Source organism: Podarcis cretensis (genome assembly GCF_951804945.1).
Source record: "Podarcis cretensis genome assembly, chromosome: 8".
In the NCBI taxonomy this organism is placed as follows: domain Eukaryota; kingdom Metazoa; phylum Chordata; class Lepidosauria; order Squamata; family Lacertidae; genus Podarcis; species Podarcis cretensis.
In genome coordinates this window covers 30,582,831-30,607,076 of record NC_137177.1, presented here as the reverse complement: position 1 = coordinate 30,607,076, position 24,246 = coordinate 30,582,831, and the positions used below count along the sequence as shown (strand labels likewise).

General features: G+C 47.2%; 2 long non-coding RNA genes across 2 annotated transcripts in view; one reads left to right on the top strand and one right to left on the bottom strand.

Annotated features, from left to right (window-relative positions):
- LOC307222498 overlaps positions 1–2,756 on the bottom strand; it is a 66,079-nt gene extending 63,323 nt beyond the window's left edge. Inside the window, exon 1 of the long non-coding RNA XR_013841777.1 lies at positions 2,252–2,756. This is a non-coding gene — a long non-coding RNA (uncharacterized lncRNA). The remainder of the gene's footprint in view (positions 1–2,251) is intronic.
- LOC307222502 overlaps positions 531–24,246 on the top strand; it is a 28,201-nt gene continuing 4,485 nt past the window's right edge. Inside the window, exon 1 of the long non-coding RNA XR_013841783.1 lies at positions 531–723. This is a non-coding gene — a long non-coding RNA (uncharacterized lncRNA). The remainder of the gene's footprint in view (positions 724–24,246) is intronic.

The window sequence follows — 24,246 nt, the reverse complement described above, 5'->3', positions numbered from 1 at the left end:
TTAAAAATCTGTCCAAAGGGGTGGACCACACATTTAAGCTGCAATCATTAGCGTGTGGTAAAGAAGGATGTCACAGGCATGCAGGACAGCAGTCTCCCTCTTTGCAGCTGTGAGATGTTAGGGCCGTCCCTTTTCCATCTGCACAGCAAGTGCCAGAAGTGGCAGAAGGCTGAAGGCCCTTGGATGACACAGAGCTGGCTGCATGTTGAGAACTGTCTCTCTCTTACACACACTGTACGTGCGCAAAGGGGCCTATCTCTGAATTGTCCTGACACAATCTCTTTTCCACATGCTGTGCCAAAAGCGTGGCTCCCCCCCCTTCTCCCCCCACCCCTTGCAAGCTTCCAGTATATTTAGCTGTGGTGGAACCTTCTACCTTTCCTTATATAGCAGAGGCCAAAAGGATTTCTCACTCTCCTTATTAATAGGCGGAGCAGAGTTTTGAGGAACCTGCCAAAAATAGCAAGCAAACATTGTATGGTGTGGGGAGTGAGGGGAGGGGGGTGGGGTTGGGGAGAGCAAAGAGACAGAGAAAGGTATGTCCCAGTCTTGCTCTGCTTAAGCGAAGTGTTTTATCCATCCCAGAACACAGCCTTGAAAGGGCCTTCAGATTTGAGTTGTGTGTTTAATATTTTGGACTCTGTGGAAGAAGAACAGCCAGCTTCAGCTCCCACATCGTGCTGTCTGTGGGGGGGCCGTGTAGCAAGGATAATAAACTCAAAGGTAGGAATCGGGATTTTGTAACTTCAGAAGCTATCTCCTTTCCAAAGGTGGTTCTTTCCAGCCTTTCCCTGCAGTGATCCTGTCAGGTTAGGACATTTTCAAACTGCTGCTCTCTTTGGGGTGGGATTCAATCACATACCAGCAAATTCAGGTTGCACAACCAAAGTTGTTTGGGAGGTCCTATGCAGTTAACCCACTTCCTCAAAAGATCGCACTTTTTGCGATAAACAAAGTGAGCAGGAAATGCACAGGAAAGTGTATGTGAGGGTAATGCTTGCTTTGAAACGTCATATAAATGCCACACAAATGCTTCAGGATGAATGCTCAATAAATAGGCCATCCAGCATCACACTTAGTTACTATTGCATTTTACAAATTGGGCAACTGAGGCTATACCTATAAAAGATATATTTAAAACACACACACACACACACAGAGAGAGAGAGAGAGAGAGAGAGAGAGAGAGGAGTCTTGGGGAGAGGCATGTGCTTTAAGGGTGCTTTAAATGTATGGTGTGTTCACAGCCTGAGGCTGAGAGATAGACAGCTTGACTGAGGCCACTGGTCACCAGCAGAGATTTGAAACCCACCTTCCTTTCCCGAGTTGAAGGACAAGACCTCCCCCACATGCACACAGCCCATGTGTACTTCCAGCTGGATCTTATTTTGGCATTTGCAGCAGTGCACCTTTCTGTACCACACCCAAAGGGCAACAGGATGTAGGGGGTGTGGCATGGCACATATCTCCAGTGCCTCTCTGCTGTCTGAGGTGGTTGCTTCCCTCTCCCTAATGGTAGAACTGGGACTGACTCCAGCCAAGCTGGATAGTTACATGGGGTAAAAAGATGATGGGGGGGGGGGAATGGGAAGCAGATTGTAGAGGGGGAGAAGGGGTGCTTCTTCTCAACTAGATTGTGGTCCTTTTCTCTCACTGGCTTCCGTGATGTGGGCAGTTCAATATTAATTTTAATAGGAAATAAATCTCAGGTCTACCTTATACTTTGGGGAGTTAGGAGACCACGAACAAGGACACCCAAACCCTCTAACTATGTTGGTTTGTTGACAATGGAAGAGTGCACCTTCAGGGGTGAAGTCTAACAGCGGGAGAGTTACAGCGCCTGCTGTGGGATAGAGGGATGGTGAAAGTGTGGTGCAAAGAGTGCAGATACACACGCTGGGACTGCAATGTTCTCAAGTGCATTTTCCTGGGTGCAAGACATGCATGTGAGAATGTCAGTGTGGTATAGTGGTTAGAGTATCAGATTAGGACAAGGGGAAAGTAGCTTCAAATCCCTGCTCAGCTATGAAGCTCAGTGTTGAAGTAAGATTCAACTGGAGAAGGGCCATGTAGCCCAGTGGTAGGCCAACTTTGTACGCAGCTTTGTATGTAGAAGGTGCCAGGTTCAGTTCCTGGCATCTGCTGGTAGGGCTGGGGGAGACCCCTGTCTGAAATCCTGGTGAGTATAGGAGATACTGAGCTAAGCAGGTGAATGGTCTGCCTTGGTAACTGCCCTGAACCCCTGGCCTACCTGACAGAAAGTCAGCATGCCAAGTCCAAACTTCAAAGTCTGAGGGTTGATCCACACAAGCGAAATCCAAAGACCGAAGCTCAGGAAAGGAGGTTCGGGGGTGATCCAAGTAGCCAAGTCCAAAATCCTGCAGTCAGGATACAGTCCAGAGTCAAACCCAAAACAGTCCCATGGAGGTCCAGGAGCACCTAAGTCCAGGTCCATCAACATGGGCAGTTAAGCAGACCCAGCACCTCAGCTCTGCTGCCCTTGTATACTTTGCCTGCTGACTGCAGCATCTGACCTTGATGAGGCATATGAGCCTCACCTGTTCCTAGGCTACTCCAGCTGAGGAATCACACCCCTTCTTTCAGAGCTAGTTTGCTGGGCTGTGGCCTCTTGCCTGCCTTAGCCTCCTGGAGTTCCCCTCTCGCTGTTCCCTATGCCTCAGAGCCCGCTGTGTTCATGGGGACAGGGGCCCCGCTGGATCCGGGGATGGGTCCTGCTGCTCTGGTTCCTGTGTACTGACCTCCACCACCTCGTTATCCTCCATCATCCTGTGAGTACTTCCTTCCCCATCCCCTGCTTGCCTCGGTGTGTCCCAGTCCCAGCTACACCCCTTGCTGGCATCCTCTTCCTCCTCCCCATTGCCCTGCCAGTTCACGACAGTAGTGGCAGATTGTTTCTGGAAGGGACGTAGCTCAGTGACAGAGCATCTGCTTTAGATGCAGCAAGTCCCAGGTTCAACCTTCATCAGTTCTGGGTAGGGCTGGGAGAGGAACTCTCTGCTTGAAGTCCTGGACAGCCACTGTCAGTTAGCATAGACAATACTGAGCTAGGAGGGTCAATGGCCTGACTCTAAATATGGCAGTTTCCTATGTTCCTGTCAGACTGGACAGCTTTTGTATATGGAGTGAGAGAGCACCATCTTGTCTTTTGCCTCAGGCAGCAAAATGTCTTTGGCTGACAAAAACTATCTGGTTTAACCTGTTGTCTATATTGGGGGGGGAGCGACTTTTCCTGATTTGGGGAATTCTTCTTCTGAATACGTTTGTTCCCAGACAGACTGGTACTCTTTTATCCTCCAGCAGACCAGTTAACCTTTTCTTTGTTGTTTCAGGAAGGTTTATGTTCTAATGCCAATTTAGCTGCAGAATCTTGAAATCTGATTTTATGTTTACTTACTTAGCTCATTGGTTAGACTATGTTCATGTTAACAGTGTCAATGTGTTGTAGCAGATAAAGTTGCTAAACATCAGATATTTTACTTGCCCATTCAGTTTTGCAGCCTCAAATTCGGTTTTGGGGATTTCGCTGAATGAAAAGCCAAGGCAAGTGTTAATTTTCCACTCCTTTTCATCCCCTGTCTGATTTTGCAACTCTTGCCGCATCAAAAGCCATCAAGCCCCTCTCACGTTCTCAACCCCCCCCCCCTCAGCCCCCCAGGCAAACAAAAAGCCCAGGCTCCACCTCCAGAGGTGAGCAAATGATCCAGGCCCCTCTCCCTCACCTGCCAAATCCCCACTAGGTTTCACCCCTGACCACTCGAAACCCACTGATAGTGTTGTTGTTGTTTTAAATTTGTTAGTCATTTTATCTTGCCCAAGGCAACCCAAAGCATCTTACAAAAACAAAACAAAACAAAACAAAACTTCTCCACAGATACAGTAAAACCAAAGACAGAGCATTAAAAACATCCCATCCACTTCTAAAAGTCCAGAGATTGTTAAAGGCCAAATGCCTGGTTTAGAGGAAAGTTTGTACCTGGCCCCTTATCCTCCAACTGAAGCACTATGGTTAGGTTCTTACGTTTTGTGGACTCTGTGGGTAATTCAACTTATTGCTGTTATATTTTTACTCTCAGGGAGCTGTGTTTGTGGCCTTTTCTGTCTCAGACGCCAAAATAACTCGACCAAACTTGGATACAAACTCTTTATTTATTTATGGTATTTACATACTGCTTAGTCATTAACATTTATAAGTGACGTGAATAAAAATGAAGCACATAAGAGAATAAAACAATAAAAAGGCATCATGAAACCAAACACTGCCTTCAAATGCCGGCTGGAACAAGAAAGTCTTTGTCATGTGACTGAGATTAGACCGGCACCCTCCACAAGACCTCAGTGATCAGGCGGGGGATATAAGGGATCAAGTGGTCCTTGAGATATCCTGAGCCCCAGTTGTTGAGGGCTTTGTAAATTAATGCACCTTGACTTGGGGAGGGGAGCACCATTTGCTGTTCTGCCTGGGGCAACAAAACATCTTGGGGCAGCCTTGATGGCTTTTTATTGTTTGAGTGGGAAGGCAGAGGCGCAGTGCCTCCTTCAGAGCTTCTCTGACTATGTAAACAAAATGGCTGCCGTCCTCATCACAACATCTGTGTATTCTTCTTAACAAAGTAGTATAGCAGCTACCTCATGGGAAGAAACTCTGCTTTCCCACATAACATGGCAGCATGTTTTAGGGGTGGGAGGTGTGCCGTTAGGTTTTCTTAAAAGACGCATCATTGCTATTTTCAAATATTAAAAATTTGGGACATTTCCCTTTGCTTGATGTTATTCAGGCCACAACAGCTATTTTTCTGGATTATCTTGACACAACCAGGACAGCTGGCAATTTTCTTTGGAAGGGCTGGGCACATGTTTGGGTCACTGCAGGGTTCAAAGAAATAATAATAATTCTGGCAGCTGAATGATGACAAGCTGGAATTCAGTAAGTGAAGTTTTCCCTATCACTGCACCTCCCTGCCAGGAACGGCTGCACCGGATGCGTTTCTGTTTGTGGTGCAGCTGTTAAAGACACAGTTAGTCTGCCAGAAAATGGGACAATTTGTTGGAGATCTGGCTCATCCCCTCTTGCCCGGTAACCACTGCCTGCTGGCTCCACCACTATGACATTCCTTTCCCCTCCACCCGTTCACTGCCTTTTTAAATATTGTGTACATCAAAAGCATCACTGTAAATAAACAAAGAAGACAGTGTTTTCCATTTGTGTACAGTTAGACTCATCAGCCATACTCACCCATCTGTGTATTTAATAATATTAAATAATATGTTTTTGAGGGGGATTATTGGTTTGTTTTTTTCTGTTTTAGTTATGTATTTTGAGTTCCCATTTTGTGTTTCCCTGTTATGGATCTTTGGATGGGGGTGGTGGTATACAAATTTAATAATAATAATATCCCAACAATTACTGCTTAATGACATAGTTTCTAAGCGGTGTACAATAAGGCTACAAAAAAGCTACAACAGTGATAAGATCTGTTAAGATTAACCATAAAATTAAATTAAAATGGCTGCTGAAATAAGGTCTTCACCAATTACAAGAAATTCAACAAGGAAGGGGCTGAATTCCACAGAAGTCTGAATGCATGTCTGCAGCTGAGTGTTTGGGCCATGGGTTCTGTAATGGGAAAAGCAGCCCTAGGCCAAATTCTCCTATGTAACTTTGAAAGTCATAGGGCTCCTTTCAGGGTTCAGACCTGGCACCTGACCCACACAAATGCTTTGTACTTATCTTTGGCACCCAGGCAGCCTGGGGAGAGCAGCAGAGGCAGTAGTGGTCATTATAGGGTGGAACAGAGTTGTGTAATGGGTAAGATCAGTTTAGCTCTGAGGTAGGCCATATCCAGCCTCTGATCAAAACCGCCTCCCAAAGATTTGTTATTTTGGAGCCACATGCTTCCGCAGGGCAGTTCCATATAGTGGATGAGGCCCATTTGATCTTCAGGGACACCAATTTGCATTAAAAAAATGTCCACATGCTAATTCATATGCATAGATGCAATATGACTCACTAGAGTGGGAAAACTGTTACCAGGTGACCTGTTGGCCTGCCCAGTCAGCGGTCCAGGTGCTGCTCTCTGGTGATGGGCAACTTCGAAGGCTCCTCCTGCTTTTCCTTCCAGTGGTTCTTTTTTTTACTTTAAACTGGACTTGGGCCAAACACAGCTTTTCAAATAGACGACTGCCCTCCATAAAACAAGGACCACAATTACCCTCACCATAATATTGAAAGGAAGGGTAAATCGAGAGATAGTGAGTGGGTCCACTAAGCCCCTGCATGACCTCCATGGCTGAACTAAAATTTGAACCCAGGATGCTGGATTAGGTGGGCCGCTGACTTGATCCAGCAGTAAGGCTCTTATGTTCCTCCTGAACTACAGACCTTCCCCAAGGAAAAGAATGAGGTTGCTACAATCAGCAGCTGAGCCCCTTAACAAGGTTTGTGCCCTGGCAGTTGCCCTGTTTTGTTAGCCTCTGTGGCACTGGCCATGCCCAAAGCCTTGCTATCTGCTGAATGTGTGCGTGTTAATAAAAGCTGCTTTTAACATTTCACTTAATGAGGCAAAATCCTTCCTACCTGCCTTGGGGGCCAAAAAGGCTAGCAAGCTCTGGAGAGCTATTCACATATTTGCATGTGCTGGTGAAATCTGGAAAGCAGAGAGCCCCTCTCCGCAGTTTGCCCATGACAATATTTGCTGGTTAATAAAGACACCAAGGATTACATTAGCATAAGTCTGCTCAAAGTTCCATTGGTTGACAGCTGGAAAGTTTGTGTGTTTGTGTGTTTGTGTGTTTGTGTGTGTGTGTGTGTGTGTGTACTTGCACAAGCATGCGGGAAAGAGGAGGTTGGTGGCACTAATTATTATTTTGGTTTTGCTCTTTAAGTTGTGGGGCAGAAACTGAAGAGGGGACACCCGCCCCCCCTGGCAAGTGTGCAGAAAGAAGCTCTTTTATGGATGAGGAGCGAGGCAGAGTAGGGGAGAGCCACCTCACCTCCTTTGCACCTGGAAACCCCTGCAAAGCTCAGCTTGCCTTCTGTGCCGTTTTTTAAATCCCTCCCCTTCTTTGCAAGGAAGGAACTTCTCAAGCTGAACTGTGAGAGGGTTTGCTGCTGCTGCTGCCGCTGCTGCCGCTACCGGCTTCCAGGGAACAGAATGCAGAAGGCGAGAGAGAGATGTGCAGGGAGTTTTTTTTTCCTGTGGCAAAGTCAAGAGGAGCATCAGAGCACCGGTGAAAGGGGGGAAGAAGAGAGAGAAAGAGATCTTGGCAGGCTGCGGGGCACCATCCCAAAGGCCCATGATGACCCCCCCACACCGGAAAGGATGGGAAATCACCTCCAGGACTGTAAGTGATGCTGAAGCGGGAGAGGAGCAGAGGGAAAGAGATGGGGGGAAATTGCTGGGCACTGCAGAAGAGTTGGGCGTGTTTAACCTTCACCAGTACAGAGCTGGTGTTGCAAAGCTTGGGCACCCAGAGGGAGGCACCTTTTGGGGGTTCTTGCAAATTGAAGATGGGATGGGATGAGCTGGGACACCCCCCCCCTTTGACATTTTGGAACCAGCATCATTTGCTAGTTTTGCAAGGGTGTGTGTGTGTATATGTGTTTTGGGCAGGGGGGAGTTCCTCTGGGGAGGCTGGGGAAATCTTTCAAAAGCCCTAGGTGAAAAAGAAGCGGCTTCTGCTGAGAGCTGCAATTTTCTCCTTTCTGGGTGGTCCAGAGAACAGAGACCCTCTCTAGGGGATTTGGGAAGAATTAGGGTCAGCAGAGAGAGTTTGTCAGAATGCTGAGGAAAAGGGAGAGGGTGGTAAAAATAAATAAATCATTCTAGCAGGGTTGCCCCTTCTTTCCCCCTCTCTGCAATGGGGTGCATGATCAAGTTTTGCAGAGGAGAAGTGTCACCAAGTAAAGCACACAGATCAGGTGTCCAGTCACACTCAGGTCTGTAACTTTTGGGGACTTATTGTTTCAAATTCAATTCGGAAAGCAGAATTCGTAAGACATCTTAGTGGCTTTGAGGGCAGCGCCATTCTCTCTTCCCCCCTGCAGATGGGCTAGAAGAATGAACAACCCTCGTTAAGAAGACTAATACAATACTGACCCCCATCAATGCTGCCCAGAAGTGCAGAATCTCCCAATCTTGGTCAAGCGTGTATATTAAGTTACTTCTGGAGCCCCAGGCCTAAAACCCTGGACATTTGGTACAGGCTAGTCTTGTATACGTGTCCAATGACAAAAACTTGTAAAATGAGTAAGACAGATAGATAGATCTCAAGAGTTCACTTAATGTGCTGCTGTGTTGTTTTAATTAGGGTGTACAAAAAGATGTAGATAAAGCCTAATATTTACTGTGGGATTCTCTCTCTCTCTCAATCCAAAAATGCAAATGGAATACTAGGCCTTGTAGTAGGGAGGCATTGTGTTGAACTGGGCTCCTGAACACTTCATGCTGGTTGCTAGACTTTAAATACATATATGTTTTTTTCTAGTCTGGTTTGACACTCATGGGCAAAATGTAGATTCTCTGAAGCTGGAAGGGAAATGACAGAGGTCTGTTGAGTGGTTGAATGTTGGTGTCGCATTTTTGCATTTTTGCTACTTTGACTCCAGTTGGAAAGATTATCTCTTTTGCTGGACCAGCTGTAATTGATCCAGGTGAAATTAATTTTGGTGGGTTTAAGCGGACAGACAGATTAGGGGTTTTTCACTTCCTAACTGGCGGAGCTTGTTGATTTAGAGTAGGGTGTGGATTTGAAGAAGTTCCAGACTTATTTTCTTGAAACCTCTCTGCTCCTTTTTTTTTTTTTTAATGTGTTCATCTGATAAAGTGGCTAATGCAGTCACTTTATAATGGGATCGATGGAGCTGGCAGAGGAGCAGGGCTGGCGGGTGGGTGGGGGGACGAGTAGAAACAGGAACTGGGCCAAGCAATGGCAATGAGTAGTGAAACTTGGAACATCTCTTTTAAGTGAGTGGCTGCAGAAACCCAGGGTTGGAGCTGGAAGGAGATGGGATTAAAAAGCGAGAGACTTCCTTTTATAGCAAATGCTGGGCAGCAAAAGGAGTGTGTGTGTGTTGTGTGTGTTTCTCTTCATCCAATCTGCCTTTGGCAGGTTCCCCAAGAAACTTCATCAGTGCCTTGGCTTGGCTGGAATCCCTATTGCTTCACACGCGACTGAACCCCAGTCCCAACATTCTTCCGCCGATTCTTGAGCCCGGCAGAATCAACAAAATGTCCCTTCTCACAACCATCCCAAACTGGTTCTAGGCTGTCTGGATGACCCTCACCCCCCCACACTCCACCTCCTCATTCTGCTCAAAAGTATGAACTGCAGTGTCAGTGTTGGGCAACAGGCAGTTTTGAAAGGGCAGACCTTGAAATGTGGCTGTGTGGGGCCTTTTCCTACGTGCATCTTTCGTACATCTGTGTCACTCGATTTCCCTGCAGTTCATTAGTGTATCCTTGATGACTGGCAGCTGAATGCATTGTTAAGAGCTCTCTTGTTCTCCTAAATGATTTTGAGCTCAGGGCTAAAATCTATGTCTGTCTATCTCATCTATCTATCTATCTATCTATCTATCTATCATCTATCTATCATCTATCTATCATCTATTATCAATCTATGCTTTCGTACGCCATTTATTGTGCACTGAGTGTTGCTCATCCCTGCAAATTTGTCGCAGCGTCCACTTGGCATCGCTCTTGTCAAAATCCCATCCCACCCACTCTGAGTTTAACCCAGATTTACCATGATATTTTTTTTAATTAATCAGATTTTCTGAAGAAATGGTGAATCCAGTGTAAACGGGAAAATAATACAGGGCAACATTTTGATGAGGATGGTGTTTGTGTGGATGATGGTGCAGGACTTGCAGGTATGGAGAGTAATGAATCCACCATAGATTGTGGTGTGGAAGTGCCCTATCTAGCACACCATAGATGTGCCTGGTACTTTACCAGGCACATAACAGCTCTTTACCCATAAAATCAATCCTGGGGAGACACGGAGGAGGAAGAGGGAACAGAGGCAGGGGTAAATGCAAACTGCTCTGTTTCAGATGAACTTATTTAGGCTTACTTACAGGAGTGCAGGGGGCATTAGACTTTTGGGAGCATGAGCCATGTTTGCAAGGTGGAGAAACTGTCAGGGTAACACACACACAGAGACACACACAGACACCACAACCTATTCTACTGACTACAACAGACAGCTGCTTTCAAGGCTAATTTCAGCAAGGGGAGGGGGTCCTGCAAGCACCAGGGAAGATTTTGGCAGGTGCATGGATGTCCGTGGGCACCAAGTTGGCAACTGTCACGGTCCGGTCTACGGGTGATCGAAGTCCCGGCTGAGGACGTCGGGACCAGGGGCAAGGTGGCAGGGTGGGAGCAGGAACGAGAGTCCAGAAGCCAGGGGTCCGAGGGTCAGGAAGCAGGGAGTCACAAAGTCAAGGGCCAAGAAGCAAGGAGTCAAGAAGCCGAGGTCCGAGGATTAGGAAGCAAGAAGCCAAACGCAGCAAGGCAGGAAACGTGTTGCTGTGGCAAAGAGCCGAAGGGAAATGCTGACCTTATATCTCTTCCGGCTCTAGCCACCAGGTGCAGTGAGTTACCAAGTGGCCTCACCTTTGCGGCCGCGCCTTGCCTCTCCAGAACAAACTTAGGAAGACCCCAGTCCTGCGAAGCCCTACTGGTCACAGGGCCCGGCTCCTGCACACATTCCTGACAGCAACCCCTGCAGTAGTATATGGGAAACTAGAGGGTTGTGCCACAGAATTCATGGAATAGGTGGCCTCTGAAGAGGGATTGTAACTAACTAAGTAAGTAAGTAAGTAAGTGGTAACCTCATGCAGTTACCACTCATGCACAGCAGTTCCACACATCTGGGCACCAAGGAAGGATGATGTCTTTTGAAAGAGCAGGAGAGTTTTGGACGGCTGGGGTGGTGGAGCTGGAGACGTGAAAGTCATGAGCTGGGGTTTATTGCAGGGGTGGGGAACCTGTGACCCTCCAGATGCTGCTAAACTCACAAGTCCCATCAGCCTCAGCCAGCATGGCCTATCAGGGATGATGGGAGTTGTGGTCCAGCAACAGCAGGAGGGCACTAGGTTCCTCATCCTTTGTTTATCAAACTGGAAGAGCAGAGAGATGAGGAGGAGGCAGGGCCAAGGACAGCAAAGTGAAGAAGGCAGCTGGGCTGGATCCACCAAGAACAGACAGAAAGGCAGTGGGGGGGGGATTTTTGAAGGCACTGCACATTGTCAATGGGGAAAGGTAAACGGTTTGGACAGCCAAGAGCTGGCTATAGGCTAGGGAACAAGGGGCACTTCCAGGTCTTCCTCCTGATTTGTTTGCAGAGAGAATAGATGGCGCTGAATCAAAGCAAGTGTTATTCCCAAACTTTCCAATTATTCCCATCACTTTCCTTATTGCAAAAAGTTTGATCTTTTGGGGAAGCAGGATTGTTGCACAAGCCCTCCAAAGCAACTATAATGGTGCAACCTGAATTTTTCATAATGTGATTCCACCCAAATATAGTGACCCTCTGGATGAGCCCAAGGTGAGACAAGAGAAAAGCAGAAAGGATATGATTGCAGTAGTCTAGCTAAGACATGACTGGGGGGGGGGTTACATGTCTTCTATTTCCCTTGGAAAAAAGGGACACTGGAGGCTTTGAATGTCTTTGTCATCTCTGTTTTATTTACAAACATGCAAGCAAGTAAAAGCAAAGAGACTCCTGCAGCAGGCAGGAAAACTACTGCTGATCCTGCATCAGATTCCCAAAGAGAGCAGCTGCTCCCTCCCCACCAGCTCCTTCCAACTAAGCTTGAGCACAAAATCTCCCAGCTCTCTGCCTGTCTCCATTCGCCTCCCAGCCCCAACTGAAAAATCTCAAGAACAGCCCCTGAGCCTGAGTTCTTACTGGCTAAAGGGTTTCACCTTCCAAAGGCAGGGAGAAAGATTCACTCCAGGTTTGGAAACAGATTACCTGAGAGAGAACCTTCTCAAATATCAAGCTACCCAAACCTTAAATTCATAGGATTGTAGAATTGTTGGAAGCACATAGCCTAACCCCCTGCATTGCAGGAATCTTTTGCCCACCATGGGGCGAGCATTGTTTGGTGTTGGATTCACTGAACATACATGTGTGAAGCAGGTTTTTATGACTGACAGCTGTGCATGTGTAAACTGATTCCACTGAAGAGCCTTTGTGGCTAAGGTGTCATGGAAGTTCTGTCTGTGGGAATTGCAGTGGCCTGGTCACTCATGCGATCCATCATGTCAGGTTGCAACAAACCAATTAGAAACACGGGAAGCTGCCTTATACTGAGTCAGACCATTGGTCCACCTTGCTCAGAATTATCTACACTGACTGGTAGCAGCTCTCCAGGGTTTCAGGAAGGAGTCTCCCCCAGGCCTACCAGGAGATGCTGAGGATTAAACCCAGGACCTTCAGATGCTCGACCAGTGAGCCACAGCTCCTCCCCATGCACATGTGAACCAGTCTGGTGGCAAATGAGCAAGCTGAATATACTGCCCTGTAATGTACAAAGTGCTTTGAAGATGCTTCTGAGAGGAACCTATACCTGAACAGTCCCAAGCCATTCTTGGTCATGCAAGCACTTGCAATCATCCACAAAAGTCAGTGAAATGCAGCCAGAAGCACATTTCGTGATTTGAGACAGCATTGCAGTTATTATGGGAACCGATACTGGCTGTATCTGTGCTTCCCTGGTTATACAGTGGTACCTCGGGTTAAGTACTTAATTCATTCCGGAGGTCCGTTCTTAACCTGAAACTGTTCTTAACCTGAAGCACCACTTTAGCTAATGGGGCCTCCTGCTGCCGCCGCGCCGCCGGAGCACGATTTCTTTTCTCATCCTGAAGCAAAGTTCTTAACCTGAAGCACTATTTCTGGGTTAGCGGAGTCTGTAACCTGAAACGTATGTAACCTGAGGTACCACTGTAATCATCACCACCACTTGTAGCATCTACATTTTTCTAAGCTTGGTACGAAGCCAAGGAAGCTGGGGTTGTCCAAGTAGCCTCCCAAAGTGAGCCCAAAATGGAAGAGTGGGTTGAAGTGGGAATCACAAGCCTCAAGTTCCCTGAGATTTCTGAGAAGATCTAAAGAAAATAACAAACACAGAGAGGAGGCAATGGGAAAGGAGAGAGGAGATAGGAAGGGTAAACTAGTTGAGCAATGTATCTGGGAGCATCCCTTTGAGAGGGCACCCTAGTTGTGCAGCACTAAAACTGCTAGCACGTTTGCAAAACTAAACAGGGTCCAATATGGTTTCAAATTAGATGGGGAAACACATGTTGAGATTCCTGCATTGCAGGGGATTGGACTTGATGGCTCTCAAGGTTCCTTCCAAGTGTACAATTCTATGAATGAGATGGTGCATTGGGGGCAAGGACATGAAGTTCCCAGTGGTGATTGATGAGTATTAGAGCTGGTAGGTTGCAAAGCAGGGAGGCCAACAGTAGGTGGAGCCAGAGCAAATGGTAGGCAGAGACAGGCAAAGCCAGAGCCAATGACAGGCAGGGCCAACTCATTCTAGTGTTGTCCCCATCTTCCTCCCTGTTGAATTCTACAGGTACTGAGGAGGAAGCTGACAATCAGTGCCACCCCCTGGGCCAGATATAACCAGGCAGGTGGGGGCTGGTTGAAGGCAGACTGTGATTGGTGGGCTCAAATAGGCCTTCCTCCAGTGAAAGGTTCCATCTAGAATAAAGGGGAGTAAGGTCAATAATCTGGATGGAGAGGGGCTGGTGGTATTCCAAAAGACAGGCTGAGCACCACAAGCAATTGCAGATAAGAGTACTTTTAAAGTTTCCCACCACAGTGCATGTGGGGGAATATTTGCAGGAGGAAGGCGAGCTCCGTGTGCAAAATTGAATAGGGAGCCCATTTCAAGGCTGTACTTGACCATGTGCAAAAAGGATTCGACATGCAAAAGCGAAGCGGTGGATCCTAACCTCCTCAAGAACTGCAAATGACTGTTGATTAGTTTACCAGGAGGGACAGTGGGCACTTGCAGACTGTCAGGTTTTCAGGTGATTCAATCACATACTGACAGATTCACACCATGCAATTAGAGTTGACTGGGAGGTATTGCTGGACAAACCCACTTCCCACTTTTTGCAGAAAGGAAATGCACTAGAAATTGTGGAATGATGCTTGTTTCCATATGACCTCTCTGCAAACATCATCAGGATGAATGGCCAATGAACTGGTCACCTAGAAGTTCCCAGTGCTTATTTGTTCTTACCAGAAGCTACTGAATGACAGAGGCAGCACATACCTGTGTTGGCTGTGTGCAGTTGAATCAGGTGCTGCATCAGGTACTTGCATCCCTCTGGGATCCTTGCTCCTCACAGGCAATGAGGACAAGTTTAACTCCTGCTAGAGAGGGTAGCTAGTAGACACCAAGGTTAGCTTTCCTCTGCTGTGCTCTGCACAGTCACTGGTAGAGCGAAGCTGAATGAGCCAGGGAGTTAAGGGTCTGCCCTGAAGGACAGTGAGAAGAAGCATCGCTGCAACAAGACCCACACCTTTGAGCAAAGGTTGCCAAGTGGGTGGGATGATTTCGGGAAGGAGGGGGGAAGGATAGCGGTGGAAGGACATGAGTGCTGCATCCTTCTCTTAACAAATGTATAGAACAGAGCAACCAAAATGGCCAAGGGTCTGGAGCATTTCTGTTATGGAGAAAGGTTGCAGTGTTAGGGACTGTTTAGTTGAGAGGGGAAAGGCAAATAATGGGGAGCATGGTTAGGGATGGGGAGAAATCAATTGAGTTCACAAATTTACCTAATTTGCACTTTCTGAAACAACATGCGAACCGAGACAGCTATTCTTTGAAATTTGCACTTTTGCCAATGTTGCAATGCAGTTCCCCAGCCGAGTGCGGTGCATAAAAATGCACACGCCAGAGTAAAGTGCACATAAAAATGTGCATGTTAGTGCAAATAGCATACACAAATGCATTGCAGTAGGGAACACTGCTTTGCAAAAAATATGTATCATAGGAAAGATTGCACGCAAACATGTATATTAATGAGAAAGTAACGCCTAAAGGCTGGGGAAATTTCTTGAGGACTTAAAAAAAAAAATCACCAATGGATCACAGCGGTCAACTTTTCCCTTTTTTTAAGGGAAATTCCCTTATTCCGAATAGGATTCCTTGCAAGAAAAAGGAAAAGTTTACATCTATGCAATGGATGTGAAAATGGTGAGAACTGAATTTAGGACCAGAAAAGCGAGAGTCTGATAAAAACCAAAATGGACTGATTTCCCAGTCCCAAGACATGATTGAGTTGTATAATATTATGCATGGTATGGTGCAGAGAGAAGTTTTTCTCCCCCCTCTCATAATACTGGAACCTGAGGTTATCCAATGATGCTTTAAAAGGGGATTAGACAAATTCATGACCGATCAGGCTGTGAATGGCTACTTGTCACAATACACCTCTGAGTATCAGTTGCTGGGGAGCATGAATGAGGACATGCTCTTGGGCTCATGTCCTACTTGTGGGCTTCCCAGAGGCATCTGGTTGGCCACTGACAAAAGAGGATGCTGAACTAGACGGGCCTCTGGCCTGATCCTGCAGGGATCTTCTTATGCTCTTTCCCTATTGCTGTACCCCTTTGCAGCCTTTGCCCATAAGCCAGGGACAAGGAACCTCAGGATCAGGGGCCAAATGTGGCCCTCCAGACCTCTCTGCTTGGCCCTCAGAACTCTCCCCAGGTCACTGGCCTTGCTTGGAACCCCCCTTGAGTATTTTTGCCTGGTCGGAAAGGATGCTTGCTTGGGTGGAGGAGAGCGAATGGTGTGTGGATGTTGTGTTGAAACTGTACAAAGATAACATTCACATTTGTTACTCTATGCACTGCTGGCATTTGGCCTTCAGAAGGTTGCCCAGAAGGGAATGTGTCCCTCAAAATGGGTCTCTTCCCCCCTGCTCTAAGTCTAAGCCATTACCTTCTCACCATTTCCTCTCTCCAAGCCAAGCTTATTTCTGGTATTCAGTGGCCAGTTGGTGGGAATGTGGCCAGGGAGGGGGATGAAACAGATGGGGGAAAGAGTTCAGCATTGTCTCCCATCTGACACTGCCCACCCCAATCTACCATTGTACTGTTATGCAGCAGCAACCCCTTGTTTTAATGCAGGCGTCTGTTCCAGCCCAGGGATGCGGGTGGCGCTGTGGGTTAAACCACAGAGCCTAGGGCTTGCTGATCAGAAGGTTGGCAGTTCGAATCCACGCGATGAGGGTGAGCTCCCGTTGCTCGGTCCCTGCTCCTGCCAACCTAGCAGTTCAAAAGCACATCAAAGCGCAAGTAGATAAATAGGTACCGTTCCGGCGGGAAGGTAAACAGCGTTTCCATGCACTGCTCTGGTTCACCAGAAGCGGCTTAGTCATGCTGGCCACATGACCCGGAAGCTGTACACCGGCTCCCTCGGCCAATAAAGTGAGATGAGCGCCACAACCCCAGAGTCGGCCACGACTGGACCTCATGGTCAGGGGTCCCTTTACCTTTACCTTACTGTTCCAGCCTATTCCTCAAGGGGAAAACTAGTCAGTGGAAGAAGTTCTTCCCCGGCCCTGCTTAAAAGGATGGCTGGCGGGACCTTTACTACCATCAGGCAAAGTGAGGTGGCTCCCTCAGGTGAGCGTGGCAGGGCTTGTTGGCAAGGTGTTGGGGGGGGGGACAGGGCTGTGTGTGCCACATGGCTGGCCCTGCCCTTCCTAAGCTGGCCTGCTTCCCCCAGGTGCAGTGGAAGATGTTGAAGGATGCCAGCGTTGAAGTGGAGCTCAGCTGCCAGCCTCTGCAAGGTCATGGGGCAAACTGGTTTTCCAGTCCAAGCTGGCAAGGGTTCAGCAGATTTGTCAGCCTTCAGAGCAGAGCTGGGAATTGAAATGCCATTCATATATATTTGTGTGTGTGTGTGTGTGTGTGTGTGTGTGTGTGTGTGTGTGTGTGTTGCTTTCCCCCCACAAGTACATTGTTCTCCAGTTGGTTCACCAAAAATAGACATCACCACTAAAGCTTTCTTCTTTGTCTTCTTCAAGCTAAGGATCTGTGACCAGTTTGGGACATGCACTCAAATTATGGATCATTCATATGAAATGCAAGGCATTTGGAGCAACAACCCCCTCACCACTAGTTATTTAAAACCATAAAGCTTCCCTTTCTTAACAATGGGTGCTTCCAGACTGTTGCTATTTTGCAGGTGGCCACTCTGGGCAGCTTATAGCACATATAAAAAACTGTAAAACATCAGACATAAAAAGTTTTCTGATACAGGATGACCTTCAGATGTTTTCTAAAAGTCAGATAGCTGTTTATTTCCTTGACATCTGGTGGGAAGGCGTTCTACAGGGTTTGAGCCACCACTGAGAAGGCCCTCTGCCTGGTTCCCTGTAACCTCACTTCTCACAGTGAGGGAACCGCCAGAAGGCCCTCGGAGCTGGACCTTGATGCCCTGGCTGAACGATGGGGGTGGAGACGCTCCTTCAGATACACTGGGCCGAGGCTGTTTAGGGCTTTAAAAGTCAGCACCAACACTTTGAATTATACTTGGAAACCTACTGGGAGACAATGTAGGCTTTCAGGACCGGTGTTATATGGTCTCGGCTGCCACTCCCAGACACCAGTCTAACTGTTGCATTCTGGATTATTTAATTAACATTTATGAGTCCTCACCAGGCCCTGATGGTGGAGGTGGTGCCGTTAGATTGTGAACCACCTGAAAGAGTCTCCTGCTGCTGTTTTCTGCAGATGCAATAGAGGCGGTGAAGAAGATACTCTTCACTGTCGCTATCGCCACTTGGTATGCTCGATGTTTAGCACTAACCCATGTCCAGTCCTATTCAGAATGCGTATTCTGCCACCAGCACTCAAGCAGTTGTTTCATCGCCCTCAGCTCTGGGGGAAACCATGGGGCTCTCTGGGCTCCATGCAATTGGAGAGGGTGCTTCAGAGCCAGCTGATAGCCCTGGTTAACTCCGCATTCTAGCAGGCCACCAGGGCATCAGCTGAGGTCAGCAACATGGGATAAAACACCTCCTTCTATTCTTTGGAAACCATTTGGATCCATTAAGTGGTGGGGGTGGACCATGTTAAAGGTGCAAGAGACCTGTCCTCTGTTCTGTCTCACCATCCTACTTCAAAAACAAGGTCTGCAGCTGCATGGGGAGTTTAGGGAAAGTGCATCTCCCAGGCCACTGCTCCTGAAAGTATAAGGTGGGCACACCTGAAACACAACAGTGCCTGTCTCCTGTCCTTAGGTGCTTCCCAGTGCATCCCCACTACTTCCTCCTTTCTACAGCCCAGTGAGTATAAGGAAAGTCCTGCCTGCATCAGCCCAAAGACTCTTAGTTGAGAAGAAAGGTGCCTAGGGCAATATTGCACTTGTAGGTCACCACTCTAGATGGACAAGCCAGTTCCACAGTTCCCTGTCTCTACAGGTGAGGCCACCTTGCCCATCACAAAAGAGAGGCATTCTACAGATACTCAGCAACACTTACTTTCCCTCTGGAAAAGGCAAGAAGGGTACCAGTGGCAAGTCTTCTTCCCTATTATGTTCAAACCCAGTCCCTATTACATTTGCTCCTCTATCTTCCCCCAGCCTAAGTCCTTCTCACAATGCTGCAACACCCTCCCCTTCTAGGTGGACCTAATGTATTCTGGAAGCAGAAGAGCATTTCACAACAGTGGCAGCAGGAAATGGGGATACAGGAAACTACCTTAGACCAACAGACCATCTAGCTCAGTATCGGCGACTTTCCCAGTCCTGCCTGCAGATTAGGAGGGGCGAGATGGAAGAAGAGGACAAGGCTCCTGCACCTTTAATAGTTATGAAGAAGGAATTTCAGTCAGTGTAGCCAGTTTTCACATAAGGCACACCTGCTGAGATTCCTCTTCTACAATTAAAGGTACATGAACACTTGCCTCTTCATCCATCTGACTACCCTACTGAAGGTGCCCGGGATTGAACCAGGGACCTTCTGCAGGCAAAGCATGCACTCTGCCACTGAGCTTCAGCTCTCACTCCTACTCTTCCTTCTTATGTGTGTTCTAGCAACCTCATACCCAGTGTTGGTCAGGAATTCTAAGAAACCAAAAAGCCTCATATAACCAGCATGCTCAAGTCTAATTAATGCATGAAGGGGTTAATGCCATAGAGCAAGCTTAGCTCACCTTGGGAGGGACTAGATAATCAAGGCTTGTTCCCCTCCAGTTGGCCTAAGAAGCTCAGCAATATGAGGAGGTCTGAGCTGGTTGCTGCTCCTATACCAACAATTTAATAATTTAATCACTGCAACTAAGTCAAGTTTTACTGCCTGTGCAACTTTTTCTGAATGCTGTATGGAAAAGCACATGAATCTGACCTTTGGAGAGTTTGAAAGTAAGCTACGGTATTTTCTACTTACCATACATATGGCATTTTCTATGCTGGGGAAGAGGGAAACTGTGGAAGGAACTTGGAAGGGCATTTTTCAAGGTCTGTATTCCCATGCTTTACTTTGCTGTATATTTTGTGATTTAAAATCTCTGCTGGGGTTCTCTCACCAAAGAGTACTTGCCCCAAACCTGGATATTTGCATCCACGAATTCTTCTTTTAGACCTATTTTATTTTTCCTTGCCACCAACCAAAACCAGTGGTTAAAACCAGTGCAAGGGTTCAGTCCACCATATTGATTCAAAATGGCATCTAGTTGTATCCAAACATGCAAAAACCTGTTCCTTCATCTCAGGAGCTAGCATGCAAAATTTGGCTACAATATCTTAAAGAGGAGTCAAAATGCACAGTGAATAGGTTTCCAAAGTACGTAGTAGTTAAAGCCCCACAGCAGCTGAATCAAGATCCAGTTGTCAGTATGAAGGATCGAGCTCACTCCCAGATTGAAAATGGAACTGGGGATGCTTGCTAGAGCTGAGTTCTCTCTTGCCTGGGGCAGATTATTTGATAGTCCTGTAAACATGCTGTGGTTCAGGAGAAGCCTTCAGCTCCAGCCTTCAACCACAGAGACCTGGCTATGATTGCTTTCAGGATTTGCTTTGCCATTATTGGCCTGGCCTCAGTGGTGTCCCCCACTCCACCTCCCAAGACGCTCAGCAATTAACATTCTTAGATGCAGCACCCCAAACATGCCTCCAAGACTGTATCTAGGACAGGGCTGACCTGGCGCAGCTGCCATGAGTCTTTGGTGGGTGTCCAGAAGTAGGCAAGGAAGAAAATCTGGTGCTTTTGACAATCTCTGAAGGGACCTGGACACACCCTATTAAATGCTGCACAGGGAACAGACACTTCCAATCTTTCCTCTATCTAGTTCTTTGTGGTGATGGCATTACTATATCAGCCTCAGGATAACAACCTGAAGGCCTTCTTAGTTTAGAAAGAAAGATAACTTTGAATGTGTACATAATATACATTTAAAGCACATTCAAAACACATTTTTCTCCCCTCCAAAATCTTGGGAACCATGGTCCATTGAAAGTGCTGGGAATTGTAGCTCCGTGAGGGGGAAACTACCTTTCCTAGGATTCTGGGGTTGGGTGTATGTGCTTTAAATGTCTGGTGTGTAAGCAGTCTACAAAGAGGGAGGGCAAGATAGAGGTGTATTAAACTGTCCTTGGTGTGGAGAAAATGCACAAAAATAAGTTCTTCCTCACTGGGACAATTCAATGAAACCAGATAAGAGGAGACTCAGAGAAAGAAGAGGCCTTCTTTCCACAATACACAGTTGGCTTGCAGAAATCACTGACACACGAGCCAGTGGTGGCCACCCAATTAGGTTACTTTAAAGGGGGATTAGATGAGAAGTCTATCCATGCCTACTGGTCATGATGGTTATATGTTGAGATGATTGAGAATTTCATTTCCATACTTTTAAGAAAACCAAGACGATTTGCAGTTCCTGGATCAGAATAGTTATGCTTCACAGAATGATTCAGATATGGGCATAAGAGACTTATGAATGAAAGTGTGTGGAAACTGATGTGTCAGAAACAGGTTGATCTGTCCATCCCTAGTTATTGAGAACCTCCATGATCAGAGGTCATACACTATTGAAAGCTGCTAGAGAGTAATTGCTGGGGAGGACAATTGCCTTCATGTCCTGCTTCTGAGCTTTCCAGAGGCAACTGGTTGGCCGCTGTAAGGATCAGGGTGTTAATACATAGTCCTCAGTGTTTCCGCACCCAGGACCCATATTGAGGCAAGCTTGTATTTGGGGGACCCACTTTATAATATATACACTCTCTCTCTCTCTCTCTCTCTCTCTCTCTCTCTCTCTCTGTGTGTGTGTGTGTGTGTGTGTGTGTGTCAAGATTATATATCGCTTAATCAAAATAACATCTCTTAAGTAGTTTGCGTAAAAAGTTAAAAAACATTAAAATAGCAGTAAAAACAGGTTTGATAGATGTAATAAAATTGTCAAAATAATGAAAAACCAACAGATTTTAAATGCAAACATACACAATAGCGTTACATGTCCAAGTAGGCTTGCCTAAACACAAAAGGGTTTCAGCAGATCTGTCTAATTAGATCTGTCTAATTTCAATAGGCAGCGAGTTCCAGAGTATAAAAAGGTAAAGGTAAAGGTACCCCTGCCCGTACGGGCCAGTCTTGACAGACTCTGGGGTTGTGCGCCCATCTCACTTAAGAGGCCAGGGGCCAGCGCTGTCCGGAGACACTTCCGGGTCACGTGGCCAGCGTGACATCGCTGCTCTGGCAAGCCAGAGCCACACACGGAAACGCCCTTTACCTTCCCGCTGGTAAGCGGTCCCTATTTATCTACTTGCACCCGGAGGTGCTTTCGAACTGCTAGGTTGGCAGGCGCTGGGACCGAGCAGCGGGAGCGCACCCCGCCGCAGGGATTCGAACCGCCGACCTTTCGATCGGCAAGTCCTAGGCGCTGAGGCTTTAACCCACAGCGCCACCTGCGTCCCTGTTCCAGAGTATAGGTTTGATTAAACATGCTGAACAAGCATTATGTGGCACTTGTAGAAGTGCCAGTTCCTGAAACCGCAGCAGTCAGGTGAGTAGATATGGGGTGAGGTGATTGTTCCCAAGCTATTAAGGGCTTTATATATTGATAGGAGGGACGCGGGTGGCGCTGTGGGTAAAACCTCAGTGCCTAGGATTTGCTGATCGTATGGTCGGCAGTTCGAATCCCCGCGGCGGGGTGAGCTCCCGTCGTTCGGTCCCAGCTCCTGCCCACCTAGCAGTTCGAAAGCACCCCTAAGTGCAAGTAGATAAATAGGTACCACTTTATAGCGGGAAGGTAAACAGCGTTTCCGTGTGCGGCACGGGTGCTGGCTCACCAGTGCAGCTTCGTCACGCTGGCCACGTGACCCGGAAGTGTCCTTGGACAGCACCGGCTCCCGGCCTCTTGAGTGAGATGAGCGCACAACCCTAGAGTCGGACACGACTGGCCCGAAAGGGCAGGGGTACCTTTACCTTTACCTTTATATTGATAGGAACCCATTCAATCTAGCCTGGTAACAAATCAACAGCCAGTGCAGATCTCCGAGCAGGGGTGCAATATGCTGATAGGATCTTACTCCTGTCGGCAGTCATGCTGCAGCACTGTGCTCTAACTGCAATTTCTGGACCAAGAGCAAAGGAGGCCCCACATAGAGGGCAATGTAGTTATGCTGCCGCTGGAGCCCACCTTAGGTCAGGCTGAAACCCTGTACATAGTGGCTCTTGACCTGCCATGGGCCTAATCCAGCATGGGTGAGAGGTGGTGTGGCTGATGAGGAGGTATTGCCTCGAAAGCATCCCAAGGGCCAGATAGACAGGAGTGGAGAACCGTATTTGGCCCCTATGTCTGAGATCCAGCCCCCTGTTTTCTGGTTTGGATTCAAGAACTAGAGGGCACTCATTTGGGCTGTTGTAGGGCTTATGCATACTTGACTTAATCATTTCCAATCAGCCTTAATAATTTCCAAGCCAATACACAAAGTGAAAAGCAGCTATCCTTTGGAACTCATGCAGCTACAAATTCTGCAATGCAGTTCTCCAACCCCACAAAAAAGTATAGCAAAATGCATGTAAGTTAGTGAAAACAATGTGCAGGAATGCATTCTATCAGGGGAAATTGATTGCAGAAATGTGTGCAAAGTTGCATAGAATAATTCATATATTGGGAGAAATGAACAGGAAAGCACATAGGAATTTTTGTGTGATTAAAAAAAAAAATACAAACTGATGTGGAAATGGTGTGAACTGGACTTGAAATGGGAAAAATGAGGAACTGAAAAGAACCAAAACTGACAGATTGGTCTGCCCCTAGGTTCTGCACCCAAGGAACAAATCACAGTGCAGGGAGGGGATTTTGACCCAGTTCCTGCTATGTTTGTGGGAGGGTTCATATGATCCCAGAGGCAGTAGAGTGGGCCAGCATCTCAGGAATGCAGCCAACAACATCTCATAAAAATAATCTCGCTGGGAAAAACCCACAGCCCTCTTATCTGACAACAAAGAGCCAGGCACCTTTGGAAAGCACCAAAGCAGGGTACAGAAGGTTGTCCCCAGCACCTGATACTCAGGAATAGACCCCTTTTGTCCATGGAGGTTCTGCTTAGCTGCCACGATGAAAAGCCTCTGAGAGATCTGCCTTCTGCAGATTTGTCTAAACCCAATCCAGCTTCCATTCTGGATTTTCTGGGACTTCTGAGTAATAAGTTTATTTCTACCTAGCAGTGCTGCGTGCGCCAGAAGCAGTTTAGTCATGCCGGTCACATAACCCAGAAAGCTGTCTGCAGACAAATGCCGGCTCCTTCGGCCTGAAGGTAGACGTGAGCGCCACACTCCATAGTCAAATTCGACTGGACTTAACCATCCAGGGGTCATTTACCTTAAATAGGCAGTCTGGATCCCAACCCTCCAAAATCACAATGTGAAAAGTGACAAACTCTCAGCTCACCCCCCTTGAGAGTGTGAAGCTGGCGTAAAGAGCAGTGGGAAGATGAGGGCAGCATTTTGGAGCTGCTGCAAAGCTAGACTCCAGAGCTCCTTTGTGTTTGCTAGGATTGGGCAAACCTAACTGGCACTGTCCGAAACAATATGCAAACCAAAACACATCCACCCTTTGAAATTAACACTTCCTTGAATTTTCCAGTGCAGTTCTCCAGCGAAGTAACATGTCGTAAAATGCATATACTAGAGGGAAGTGTGTATTAAAATGCATACAAAAGTGCAAATAGCATACATATGG